This window comes from Hyaena hyaena, unplaced genomic scaffold (genome assembly GCF_003009895.1).
Source record: "Hyaena hyaena isolate Hyena2069 unplaced genomic scaffold, ASM300989v1 scaffold_210, whole genome shotgun sequence".
Classification (NCBI taxonomy): Eukaryota; Metazoa; Chordata; class Mammalia; order Carnivora; family Hyaenidae; genus Hyaena; species Hyaena hyaena.
Genome location: NW_024080841.1, coordinates 80,032 through 94,231, shown reverse-complemented (window position 1 = coordinate 94,231; position 14,200 = coordinate 80,032). Strand labels below are relative to the sequence as shown.

The 14,200-nt window shown below is 42.5% G+C and overlaps 1 protein-coding gene across 1 annotated transcript in view; it reads right to left on the bottom strand.

Moving 5' to 3' along the window:
- The window catches only part of CPNE4 (copine 4), a 476,281-nt gene extending 475,080 nt beyond the window's left edge, over positions 1-1,201 (bottom strand). The window contains exon 1 of the mRNA XM_039242236.1: positions 873-1,201. The gene's annotated coding sequence lies outside the window, so the exon portion shown is untranslated. The remainder of the gene's footprint in view (positions 1-872) is intronic.
- Between the last annotated feature and the right edge of the window lie 12,999 nt (positions 1,202-14,200).

The window sequence follows — 14,200 nt, the reverse complement described above, 5'->3', positions numbered from 1 at the left end:
GAGCCTAAAAGCCCACCCTCTTCCCTCAAGAGGGAAGAGGAGTGCATCTTCCCAAGAGTATTTCTTAGGGTTCAGCCAGGTCCCCGGGGGATGGTCATCGACACTCACTTGACTTGGCGTGGACGGTCTCCGAATTGTCTCCCTGGATTCCGCCCTAACAATCCACGGGCTTCTGTGATACACAGGGGGGTCCCAGTCTCTTCTGTCGGCCGTGGCTAACGCTTCGGTGTCCCTCCGGTCCGACCCCTGGCCCTCTTCTCCTACTGCACCCCCCCCCCCCTTTATCTAACAGAAGAAGGAGGGCGGAGGGACTTGGCTGAACCAAGGGACTTGCAAGCCTACTGATTAGTTTGAAGCCGTAGAGCCTCGACCACAATTACATATTATTGGGACCTACTGTGAGGGGGGTGGGGGAGGAGGTTGAGAGGCTAAATCCAACAGCAGCTAGGTCAAGCCACTGGCCCCCAATACAATTTCCCACAGCTCCCTGACGGTCAGAGGGGAAGCTGCAACTTCAGCCAGGACTCCGCTCCCACCCCTCTCCCGGGTTTCTAAATCAGCAATGCCCTCGCCACTCCAGGACTTCCAGGACCGGCTCCCCGGCGGGTGCGCTGCGGTCCCCTCCGCGGGCTCGCTCCCCACCCCGCGCGCCCCACCCCACCCTGCGAGTTGGGCGGACAGCAGAAGGGGAGACGCAAGGTATGAAAGTTCCCCTGGATGAGAGACGGCTCGTATCTGCTTCTTAAAACAACAACAGCAGTGATAAACCCGGCGCACCTCAAAAGTTGGTCTTGCTACGCAGCAGCCCCGAAGGACTTTGCCTTCCCTCAGCGCCCCAAGAACACAGGAATGCAGAGTTGGCATCCACTTACCTGGAGGTGCCCACCTCAAAGAGTAGGAAGAGAATTGAGTCCGGGACAAGGTGTGTCCCACCCCTAGGATGCAGAAACCCGGCTTTGGAGTGGAGGTGGTTGGTGGTGTAGTTGGTGGTGGTGTGAGGGGAGTCGGACGCCCTCCCTCCTCGTCCTCTGAGGCCAGTTTAGCAACAGCGGACGGAAGAGATGCTGAGAGGGGAGTTTGGTCTCTCCAGAAACCCCGACTCCATCCTTGGAGATGGGGGCTGGGGGCTGGGTGAAAAGCTTGGGGGCGGAGGCTGAGCTCCCAGTTAACTCAGAGAGTCGAGTGGAAGGTACGGGGGAAGCGGGAGGGAACAAAGAGGAGACGGGAGGAAGGAAAGGAGGGAGAGACGGGGACGCGAGGGTGGCGGGGAGATGGCAGCTTCTCAGAGAGATTTCCACCTTCTGACGAAACCCATGAGCCCGGCAACCGCTGAGAGACGAGGCGGGAAACCTCGGCGCTAGCGCCCCCTGGGGGGTTCCGGCGGAGGCGAGCCCTGGCCGGGGAACGCGGGTCCGGGGCCCCGCCCCGCCCCCGCACCGGGCGGGGGGCGCGCTGCACCCGCCCGCCGCGCCCAAGGTCCAGCTGCCCGCTGGGCTCGGTCGCTCACGCCCGATTCCTGGGGGCCATAATTGAGTTCTCCAAGCGCTCAGACCTCATCTCCATTTCAGACTGAAGCGGTAATATCTGGGAGGTGGTGGGAGCGATACTTTTTTTTGCACGCATTCAAGGAAACTTCTTGGATGGATGTTCAGCTGCCATCAGAGAGGAAATATTGCTCACCTCTGTATCTTCAGGGTCTGGGCATCAAAACACCTCTGACACCTCTGTATCAAAAGTGCCCGGCATATGGTAGGAGTATATTTATTTTTAGTAAATGAATGCATGAATAATTGAATGGAATAGACTTTTCTTCATCACAGGCCTTCTAGATACATCCATCTCACGAATAAGTATAAGAGAAATACTTAGTACTATATATAAAAATAGAAATAAACATGCCGTCTTATGTAAGGGGTAACCACTGCCACATGTTACGAAGCACTTTAGGAAGCAAGTATGGCTTTCCTGTTCCAAAACTTATTCAAAGTCAAATTCAGATGAATGAGCAATGGAAGGACAAACTACATTGTATCTGATTGTTTCTGCAACAGCAGATAAACCAGATAAACCAGACAACTATTCTGTCAGCATATTGCCATACCATATCTCTCAAGTATTGTCAGAATCAGACTTCAGAATCCTCTAGGGTCAGAAAATGCTATCTTTGATGTAAGGATAACATCAAGGATGCTACATTATAATACGGACAGGAATACAGGGAGATAGGAGGCTCTTCCTCCCCATTCTCTTAACAAGACCTCTCTTCATGTAAAGAAGTTATCAGCCAAGAACTTTTCACCAACCACTGAGTTCTCAATTTCAAAGGGCAGTGAAGGAGAAATAATACAATAAGGAACAGGTGCCCCACTAATGTTTCTATAGAGGCAATTAGGAAGATCTTTGAGATTCAGGGGAAGAACTTCAGAAAGAAAAATACTAATACTAATATGAATTTTCCTCAACTCGCCTCTCAAGATCTTCTGAAATAAGGTAACACTCAACACTGACCCCAGGATCTTAGGAAGCTTGTCTGTACACAGAAGCTCCCTTGATTCACTTTGATTTGAAGAACTTGGGTCATGTGGCTACATGTAAGCTGATCAATATACCCTGGGATATGGGATCGTGCTGAAGCACTAGGCCTTCCACAGCATCTGGGAGCGTTCAGTGTGCTCTACAGCACTCCTGGAGCCAGACTGGAGCACCAGCTGATCCACATCAACTGAGAGTAAACCACTGGGATGGTTCTCCAATGTAGTTTCAGGATCTTCCTAACAGGAGTGGGACGGGGGTGGTGGATGCTGGCAGGCAGAATCAGTCTGTGTTCATTAGATATAAAAATATTAAGTCAGAAAATATTTCTTTCAGGTTTAATTAAGTAGCCTCAGGGCACCTGGGTGGCTCAGTCGGTTAAGCTTCAGACCTCAGCTCAGGTCATGATCTCACAGCTCCTGGGTTCGAGCCCCACATCAGCCTCTCTACTCTCAGTGCAGAGCCCACTATGGATCCTCTGTCTCCCTCTCTCTCTGCCCCTCTCCTGCACATCCTCTTTCTCACTCAAAAATACATAAACATTAAGAAAAAAGAAGAAGTAATGAACTTGAAGTTTGAGCTGGATTGAACTTGCAAAGGCGAAGGGAAGAAAAAGGAAAGCCATCATGCATTTCTTTGCATGTTGATTTTGTTCCCTGAAATTTAAGTCCCATGAGGGCAGGTGATAGTCTGTTTTGTTGTCTTGTTCATGATTGTGACCCCGATGCCTGGTTTGATGGCCATCACTTAGCAGGTAGTCAATACACATTTGTCAAATTTTTAAAAAATACCTTAGAGATCATTTGACACAAAACTCAAATTTTACAGGTGAGAGAAAAGGAACTAAGAGGTACTGAGCATGTACTGTTTCCAGGCAATCTGCTTGCTAGGCACTCTATTGACCATCCCATCCAATTTTCTCAACAACCTGCCAGGTAGGTTTTATGATATCTACTACAAACCTGAGGTTTGGATGGTCAGGAAAACCAGACTAGGGAACACAACTAGTTAATGAGAGAGCAGCGAGTATTAATGGAAGCAGGCTCTGAAAGGACAGGTAAGAATGGCTGAATACATGGACCATGGAGCAGAATAGAATCAGAACCCACCGGGAAGAATCCAGTACAATCATCTTTGGCCCCCGTGTTAAAAGCATAGACACACAAACTAAATGCAATGCCACAACTTATGACAAATATGGTTTCCTCTGCCAGCAGGCTGCAGCTCCCTAATTAGAAACAAACAGTCGCCCGCAAGCCAGTGTGCAGAACACACGTGCAGCTTTTTTCCCGGAAACTTGGATTTTTTTTTCCTCAAGGCATGACACTGAAGGTAAATTCAAAAAGACTCTTCACAGGGCACATAGGGCAGAATTTACTTCCACCTCTCACATGAAATCAACAGCTCGTCTCTACAAATGAAGATAGATCACCAGCTAATGAACTATGGTTGCAATTACTGTCCCCACAGCAAGTTGCTCACCAGCTGGAGTCCCTTCAACAATGGTGAAATCAACATCCCCTTATTTGTATCACTCACCTCCTTCCAACTCTCCTTTTCATGGATTCGGAGCTGCCAGGTTCTACAGCCATAGTCAAAATGATCTGAATCCAAGCCACAGAGTCACGGCGCCACTTGTGTTCCCAAGCCGCAAAGGAGGCTCCAGTTCTGAGTAGATTCACTCGCTGGGTCTCTGTTTGGTAACATAAGGGGAGACATCCGCTCACTGTCCTATGCCAATATGAAAGGCACTCCACCCATCAGTGTGACAAGGGAAATGCTGGAATGGAGCCAGGGAACAAAAGGGAAGAAATGTGGATTCTTACCAATGCAGTTGATACCATTTTTTAAGGGTAGCAGATGATGAAGGGGGAAAACAGGCAGGGAGTCAATGCCCTGCATAAAACCCTGGATCCTTCCCTGAGTGAGTCAGGGTGAGCATTTTGTTTTGAAATTGAATTTCTGTTATCTTTTTTTCTTTCAAGCTGTAGGATGGTTACATACTCAACCAGTCAAAGGGATGGCTGGAAATAACAGGATTTATTTTTGAGGGTTTGGATCAAATAATAAACCTTGAATTTCATCCCCAGAGTTATTTATAGCTCAAAAATGTGCTTTTTTCTTTTTCAGACTATTTTAAAAATTGACTGATAGGTCTCCCTCTGTGTTTCTGTATGTGCCCGAGACAGGCTGTATTACTGGAAAGCAGAAAGGACAGCTCTAAGAAAGCCCTTGTAAGATGCTAAGGGTCAAGCGAGAACTGATACACATGTTCCAAGCTAACACAGGGACCAGATCTCCCATTGTCAGTGCTTCCACTGGATGGCTGGCACTCTGCATGACCCCTGGTGCCTTCAACACCCATCAGTAAGTAACAATCTGTGCAATGAAGAGGTGCTTATACTTCTGTCTGCCAATAGGTGGCATCAACATCCCTCTAGCTTTTCTTCATTGCATTAAGAAAAAAAAATAGGCAGGGATCATTTTCTGAGATTTTGTTTGCATTTTGCCACCAGTGAGGTTTCAAAGGACACTAACTCAGCTGTTATTTCAGAGCAGGTTATCCCATTTAACCCTTAATTAGACCTCTCAGTCACCTCTTTAAGCCTGTTTCCTCATTATGAAAAGGAAGTGTCTGAACTGAACTCTAGTTCTGGGATTCTGCTTTTTAGCTACATAATGTCTTGTCCAACCACACCACTCCTTGTGTTTCTGATAAACCCATTAAGAGGTCGTTCCTTTGCGTTTAAGGAATGTTAGTATGCATCTATCACTGCTATTTGCCTAGCCTGTAATCATTTTTGTTTGTTTGTTTTTCCTTACTAAGAAAAGCACAGTTTCTTGGGAGGTGGCCAATGTGCTCAGCCCAAAACCCACATTACTCAGGCTTTCTTGCAGATAGGATAGTTATGTGACAAAGATCCAGCCCTGTTCTAACATGGTAGCCACCAGGTACATGTAGCTACTTAAATTTAAATTTATTAAAATCCATTTAAATTACAATAAAGTGAAACTAAAAATTCATTTCCCCAGTCATACAAGCCACATTTAAATTTTTTTATTTTGGGGGTGCCTGGGTGGCTCAGTTGGTTAAGCATCAACTCGACTTAGGCTCAGGTTTGTGGGTTCGAGCCCCGCATCAGGCTTTGCACTATCAGTGAGGAGCCTGCTTGGGATTCTCTCTCTTCCCTCTCTGACTCTCTCTATATCAAAATTAAAAAATTATTTTGGGCTTAAACAACAAGAAATTTATTTTCTCGCAGTTCTGTAGGATGGGTGTCTCAAATCAAGGTCCAGCAGGGTCAATGTTCGTCTTTCTTTCTTTCTTTCTTTCTTTCTTTCTTTCTTTCTTTCTTTCTTTCTTTACTTTCTTTTCTTTTCTTTCTTTCTCTCTCTCTCTTTCTCTCTCTCTTCCTTCCTTCTTTCTTTCTTTCCTTTCCTTTCCTTTTTCCTTTCCTTTCCTTTCCTTTCCTTTCCTTTCCTTTCCTTTCCTTTCCTTTCTTCCTTCCTTTCCATTTGAGTATAGTTGATACAGAATGCTACATAAGTTTAAGGTGTACAACATTGCCATTCAGCAACTCTGTACATTATGTTATGTTCACTGCAAGTGTACTTATAATCTATAATACCATATGCTATTATAACTGACTATATTCCCTATGCTGTGCCTTAAATTCCCATGACTTATTCATTCAATAATTATAAGCCTGTATCTCCCTCTCCCTTCACCCATTTTGTCCATTCTCCTACACCCCTTTCCTCCAGCAACCATTGGTTTATTATGTGTATTTATAGATCTGATTCTGCTTTTTGCTTATTTGTTTTTTCAGATTCCACATGCGTGAAATCATATGGTATAAGTTTTTCTCAGTCTGACTTATTTCATATAGCATAATACCCTCCAGGTCCATCCATGTTGTCACAAATTGCAAGATCTTACCCTTTTTTATGGCTGTATAATACTTGTGTGTGTGTGTGACATCTTCCTTATCCATTGTTCTATTGATGGACACTTAGGTTTCTTTGATATCTTAGCTACTGGAAATAATGCTGTAATGAACGTAGGGGTGCGTGTATCTTTTCAAATCAGTGTTTTTGGTTTTATTTAGGTAAATACACAGTAAAAATATTAAATCATATAGTATTTCTATTTTTTATTTTCTGAGGAAACTTCATATGATTTTCCACAGTGGCTGTACCCATTTACATTCCTACAAACAGTACATGAAGCTCTCTTTTTCTCCACATTCTTGCCAATACTTGTTATTTCTTATCTTTCATTTTAGCCATTCTAGCATATGCAAGGTGATATCTTATTGTGGTTTTGATTTACATTTCCCCAATGATTAGTGATGTTGAGCATCTTTTCATGTGTCTGTTGGCCAGCCATCTGTATGTCTTTGGAAAAATGTCTATTCATGTCCTCTGCCCACTTTTTAATCAGATTGATTTTCTGGGGGTGTTGAATTGTGTAAGTTCTTTACATATTTTGGATATTAACACCTTATTTGATATATCATTTGCAAATATCTTCTCCCATTCCATAGGTTGCCTTTTTGTTTTGTTGTTTCCTTCCCTGTCACACTAGCCACATTTTAATACTAATTGTCTGTCCTAAAGGGCTAATCATCTCAGGTCATATACAGAACATTTCCATCATTGCAGAAAGTTTTGCTGTGCAGCACTAGTCTACCCATTGAGATGGCAGTGGAAGTTATAGGACAGTTTCTATAACAGTCTTTCAAGAGAAGAACACACTGACTCAATAGACATGTACTTTTATTTCCTTATCCACTCACTCCTCCTTTCTGCCTGAAGGTGAGGGTAGGTCAGCCATCATGTGACTATGAAATAGCAGTATTTGCCAATGCAGGCTAAGCAGAAGAAAAAAGGAACTTGGGTCTTTAATATAACATGAAGGCAACTACCTTATCATCAATTTTATTATAAGAAAAAATAAAACTGCCAATTGATACCAGCCACTGTTTTCAGCTTATTGTAACAGCCAAGTATTAGTTCTAACTGATGTATATTCAGAAAGTTAAATGGGTAGTTTTCTATTAACAACTTTGGATAAACAAGTTTCTTTTTAGTTTCCTTTACTTTGAACAGAGTAGAGGACAAGATCTTGGCTAAAAGAAACAATGTATGTACCCACAATAAGATAATTATTAATCATTCATTTCAATATGTCAAATGAGACATAAGGGAGGAAATGAGACATTAATGATACCCAAAATAATTACCCTGTATTTTACAGTTTGGCTCAAGAACAGTTTTGCATTTTACTGAAGCAGATGTTGGTAGATGTCTAGAATAAAAGAAAATAATTGGCTGAATGGCTTAAAGAAAATAAAAAAATAAATTTAAAGAAAATTGGCTGAAGGGGCGCCTGGGAGGCTCAGTCGGTTAAGTGTCCAAATTCAGCTCAGGTCATGATCTCACAGTTCATAAGCTTAAGCCCCACGTTGCGCTCTGTGCTGACAGCATGGAGCCTGGATCCCACTTGGAGTTCTGTGTCTCTCCCTTTCTCTCTGCTCCTCCCCCACCCTTACTCACACTCTCTGTCTCAAAAATAAATAAATATTAAAAAATTTAAAAAAAAAAGTTGGCCAAATGACTTAACAACATTATCATATTTAAGTCTCATGACAACCTAACAAGGTAAGTATCCTATCTTTATTTTATTTTATTTTGTTTGTATTAACAAACTGAGGCTGAGAGAGATTGAGTAGCTTGTCAAAATCTACATAGTTAGTTGTGGAGAGGAGTTTCAAATCCAGGTTCACTTGGCTCTTGCCACACCTGCATAATGAAATTCTCCTGGTGAATAAGTGTCATGAGATTCTGGTCCACACTTGCTTATATCAAGGCTCTCCTTCCATCCTCTGTATCACTTTTATCATGGTTTTGAGGTTTTTTTCCACCCCAGAAAAGACTAATGATATTTATTTTCATAAGCTATAGAAATTGACCGGGCAGGTTATAGCAAAAGGCTTTCCAAACAAGGAAATGACACAAAGGCTCCAAGCCAAGAGCAGGCATGGCCTGATCAAAGAACCTAAAGTAACTGAATAATCTATTGTATCTGGGGCAAAAAGAGAGAGAAAGGAGCAAAGACTGGAGCAAACAAGCAGGTTGGGCCTATACAGAGGGCCCTGTAAGACTTACTTAAGGAGATTTGATTTTATTCCATGAGTCACTTGTTCCCAAATCTTGAAAGAGGTTACAGAATTTTTCTTAATCCATGGTGAAATGAGAAAAACAAGAAGTTTTTTTAACAGCCATATTTTTAAGATGATGTCTTCCTTTTTTTTTTTTTTTTTTCCATTTAAATCTTAGTCACTATATTCTTATCACTGTTCGTGAGGTCTTGTCATTTTTTAAATGTTCTTACTTGGAGTGCCTAGGTGGCTCAGTTGTTTAAGCCTCCAACTTCGGCTCAGGATCGTGACCTCACGGTTTGTGGGTTTGAGCCCTGTGTTGGGCTCTGTGCTGACAGCTCAGAGCCTGAAGCCTGCTTTGGATTCTGTGTCTCCTCCTCTCTCTGCTCCTCTTATGCTCATGCTCTGCCAATCTCTCTCTCTCTCTCTCTCAAAAATACATAAACATTTAAAACTTTTTTAAAGATAAAATACAATGTCCTTACTTTGTAAAATATAAGTGCTTATGAGCCATGGCCAACCCAAGAAATGTGCTTTGGGGTCTGTTCTGTGAAATTAAATCTAAACATTTATAAATCAGCAGGTCAGGAGAAGACATTGAAGAATGTTGAGCAGGCAGTGGTGATCAGATATTAGTATTAAACTGAGGCAGGTTAGAGAAGGAAAATACTAGAGGTGGGGAAATCCCAGAAAAGGGTGTCTTTTCATTAAATTCATTCAGTAGATATGCACTGAGCACTATTGTGGGGTGAAGGGTACAGTGATGGACTAGACAGGAAAGGTCTCTGCCCTCAAGGAGTTGCCAGTCAAGTTGGGGAGAAGGAAATGAAAAAGATAGAATGATGTTGAGAGTGATGTAGAGAGGAGAATGAGAGAGAAAGGAAAAGAATTACTATAGATTATAATAAGCCTTGTGAAAGAAAGTAAAAGGGTGATGATACAGGGGTAACTGGGAAATGTCTCTTTAGACAGGATCATAAACACACACACACAGACACACACACACACACACACACACACACACACACACCTCTATCTATAGGGAGAACATTTGAGCTGAGAACTAACACGAAATGAGCAGCATGCAGATCAGGGGGAAGAACATTCCAGAGACAGGGGACAGCGAGTATAAAGGCCCAGAGATCAGAAATCTATTTACATTCCTAATGGTCAGTTTTAAGAGTTTGGACAAAAGAGGCAATTACAGCACAACAAACTTCTTAAAGGGAGAAAAAGAAAGGAGGGATCAAAAGGATGTGAGGAGGCTTCAACAGGACAAAGGACTTATCTTGTTAGTTTCATTAATTAAACACATTTCAAGCATCTAGTCTGTGCCAAACACCTGCCTAGGTCCTGGGATTGACAAAACATTGCCCTTGTTCTTCAAGATCATACAGTCCAGGGTAACACATAGAACATGAACCCCACAGGCATAATCCACAGGAGCCCCTGGATGGGAGTTGACTTTCATACCATAGACTAAAGACGAGATCAGCTTCCACTGACAGCAATGAAAACAAAGACCTCTGGTCAATGATCTCAGGCAACCAACATGCAGAGGGTTATTTCTGGAAGAGTGAATCCAAAAGTTCACACAGGAGAGTTAAAAGAACAGGATTTCCTTCAGCAGAATCCCTTCCCTTGTAAGAACTTCTTTCCCATTGCCTCTGCTTTCTTGATGATTGTTTGGGTTTGGCCAGCACGAATACTTACATTCTGGGTCAGATACTTTCATGTATGTTCTCAGTTGTGTTATCATGTTTACTCCTTACAATAATTCTAGGAAACATCACTAGGGCCACTGTGTAGATCACACCTTTGAAAAACATGTACTCCTGAGGGAAGATAACGTGTGACATGTGCAGGTTGCCCTAGGAAGGCCACCTCCTTCCCGAGTCACAGGGTGGACCTCTGTAGGCCAGTAGACACTGGCTTCTATGGGAGGAAGGTACACGGCTATAACAGGAGTGCACCAGGCCACAAGGCCCTCAGGGCAAGATTCTAGAAGGAAAGTGTTCCTCATATTGCTCTTGTGGAACAGTTTGCAGAGTTTCTAAACCACATATACATAAAGATATTTTAAATTATTAAATTAAATCATACTATATAGTCTACTTTGCAGCCTACATGTTTTTGTGGGTTGATATCTAATAATATTAACCTATATCATAATTTATAATGGCTATGAACTATCCCCATATATGGGTGTAACAAAATATGCTAAACTAATCCTTTATTTGGGGCATTTTTTTTCAATTTCTCAATGTCGTATACAATGCTTCCATGAGCCTGCTTCTATATCACATGCCCCTGATGCAATGTGACAAGAACAACAAGAAGTGTACCTCTCTGGTATTCTTTCCAAAAATCCAAAACTCCAGTTTAATCGTAAGAAAAACATCAAACACAAATTGAGAGGCATTCTAGAAAACTACCTTACCAGTCCTCCTCAACACTGTTAACATAAAAAATAAATAAATTTAAAAAAAGCCAAGACTGAGAAGCTCTCACAGACAGGAGGATATTGAGACATGACAATAAATGTAATGTGGTTTCCTAGATTGGATCTTAGCACAGAAAGAGGACATTAATGGGGGAACTGGTGAAATCCAAATAAAGTGGAAAGTTTACTTAGTAGTAATATACCAGTGCTGGTTTCCTAGTTATGACAAATGTTCCATGGTAATATGATGTGTTAACAGGAAAAGAAAATGGGTAAGTAGTATATGGAAGTTCTCTGTACTATCTTTACAACTTTTCTGTAAATCTAAAATTATCCCAAATTAAAGACTTATTTTAATAACACACACACACACACACACACACACACACAGTTTTCTCACTTGTTTCCTTAGGATAAAGTTAGACTGGCTGTGGTGAAAACTATGTACAATTTTCAGGTTTTTTGTTTATTTTATGAAGTTCCCAGAATGATAATTTAACTCAGTCCATCATTTTGGCCTATTCTGTAAGTAAAAACCTTACTTTATCTCCTTGTCATCTTTAGGTCAAATCTTCTTGGCAAATTCTACAGGAAGACATTACCCAGCTAACTCCTGGAAGAACTCAAAATATTGATGAGAAACGCTGCAGGATTAGGATCCAGACCCCCTTTCCCAGCCTGGCTGGTTCTCAACTGGCAAAGGAATGAAGAAGTGACAAAAAACAAAAAAATTCTGGGACATAAAGACAAAGTCAGAGGATGCCATTTTTACATAGTCATTTTTCTGATTGCAACTCCACTTTCTGCGTTTTTCCAGCAGCGCTGCCTTTAAAGTGAATCACTGGTGATCAAAGGCAAACCAAAATAACACATTGTTCCTCTAGAGAAGAGAAGGTGAAGTCCTATCATTCTGAGGGTATTCGTGGGGGAAAAAGAAAGACAAGCGGGACAGAGACCACATTGCCTACTTTTTGTAAAAGCAAGGCCTATAATTTTGCTCTTTTGAAAATCTTTTTTAAAAACACTTGGCGGTCAGGAAAGGCACAAGTAAGGCTGAGGCATATATTAAAAAGTTTATCTGCTCTGTTTCTATCACCTCCTCCTATGGCAGCGTGCTGTGGGTGATCTACTTCGTGTCTGATCTTGCTGTTGTAGGAAAGGAGACATTAACGGGTGTTGAGCATATGTGCACCAGACACTGTATGCACCCCTTCAGTATGTTCTCAACCCACCTATGCAGGGTAACAGTCTGGGAGATTCCAAAAATGGTCACTATTCTTCCCCTCCCTATAGCCACATACCTGGCAATGTGCCTCTGCAGCTCTTCCCATCAACTAGGCAAGTCTGTTTCCCCACCCTCCTGAATCACAAGGCTGGCCTTGTAACTTGCTTTGGCCAAGAGAAAGCAGCAGTGATATTGAGCCAGATCTGGGCCTAGACTTTTAAGAGGTCTGGCACATTTCACCCAGCCACCATGAGAACAAGCACAGGCTGTCTTGTCGGAGGATGAATGAGAGATGGACCATTGATGAGCCACTGCAGCTGAAGCGCAGACATGCGAGACAGCCCAGGCAAGATCAGCAAAGCAGCTCCTAGCCAGCCCTCAACTGGCCATAAATGCATGAATGAGCCATGCCCCATACAGCTGAGCCCGGGGAGAATTGTGAGCTAATAAATGCTTGTTATTTTAAGCCACTGAGTTTGGGAGGTGGTTTACAATACATCCATAGCAAATGATACAAGAACAGTCATTTGTTTTTAAGATATAAGAAAATTGAGGCATAGAGAGATGAAGAAACTTCCCCAACACTACACTGCCAGTAAGTAGGGACAGTCAGAATTCAATCCGAGAACTAAGTAAATCTAAGATCTCCACTCCTTCTACTACGATCTCTACCCATAGACTGGAAACAAGAAGAAAAACTAACACAACCAAATGCCACAGCTATTTAAATGTGATAAAATTAGAGTCATTTTCTCAACTGCCTTCTAGATAGTGTGCAACATGTGTGTGCACATGTATACATTTGTAAAGAATTCAAGGGCACCTGGGTGGCTCAGTCGGTTAAGCATCTGACTTCAGCTCAAGTCATGATCTCAGAGTTCATGGGTTTGAGCCCCACATCGGGCTCTGTGCTGAGAGCTTAGAGCCTGGAGCTTGCTTTAGATTCTATGACTCCCTTCTCTCTGCCTCTCCCCCATTCATGCTCTGTCTCTCTCCCTCTCTCAAAAATAAATAAACATTAAAAAAAAAAAGAATTATCTATTTAATGGAGAGAATGAGCTAGGTAAGGAAAGCTATATTTTAACTTTATCAATAGTCTAAACCAAATGCATTGATCTTGGTGTAAATCTGTAATGACATCACAGTGACAACTCACTTGCATTTGACCAACTTGTTTCTCTCCTGAAAGCAAGGTCACTCCAAGGATAACCACTGAGCACTCCTTTCCTCCCTCCCTGTGTGGCTCTGTCCTGCTCTTCCATCCCTCCTTTGTGCACTTCTTTCCAAACCTTTTTCATTCTACTCCTGTGTTCACTCGCCAGCTTTCTCTGTCAAACCTGTACAGTGGTACTTTAATTAATCCTAATAGCCCCATTTTCCTAACTCCTGCATTTTTGATAACTTCCTCTACTATTCTTGAATTTGTCACTCCACTAGTTCATTACTTCCAGATTGTTTTTCTTTGGGTCAACAAAATGGTGAATTAGATCATGTTGTCTTCTGCTTAATACCCTTCAATACCTTCTTATTGCTTCCAGGATAGTCTGAACTCCCTAACACAGCCTGTAGGTCTTCTGCATGATCCAGCCTTTTTTACTTTTCTTGCTTGGTCTCACACTACGACCCTCTCCAGCTCTCCATGTCTGTGTTTTAGCAAGATTGAATTTCTTTCAGGTCCTTCAGTTCCTGTTTCTGAGGCTTCCTCCATGCTGTTTGCTTCCTGTACTGGGAATTCCCTCCATGTGCATGTGCGTGTGTGCACACGTACACATACACGCTAATTTTTAAAGCCTTACAAGTAATTTTCCTCCTGCTTAGAATCCTGTCCTGAGTCTC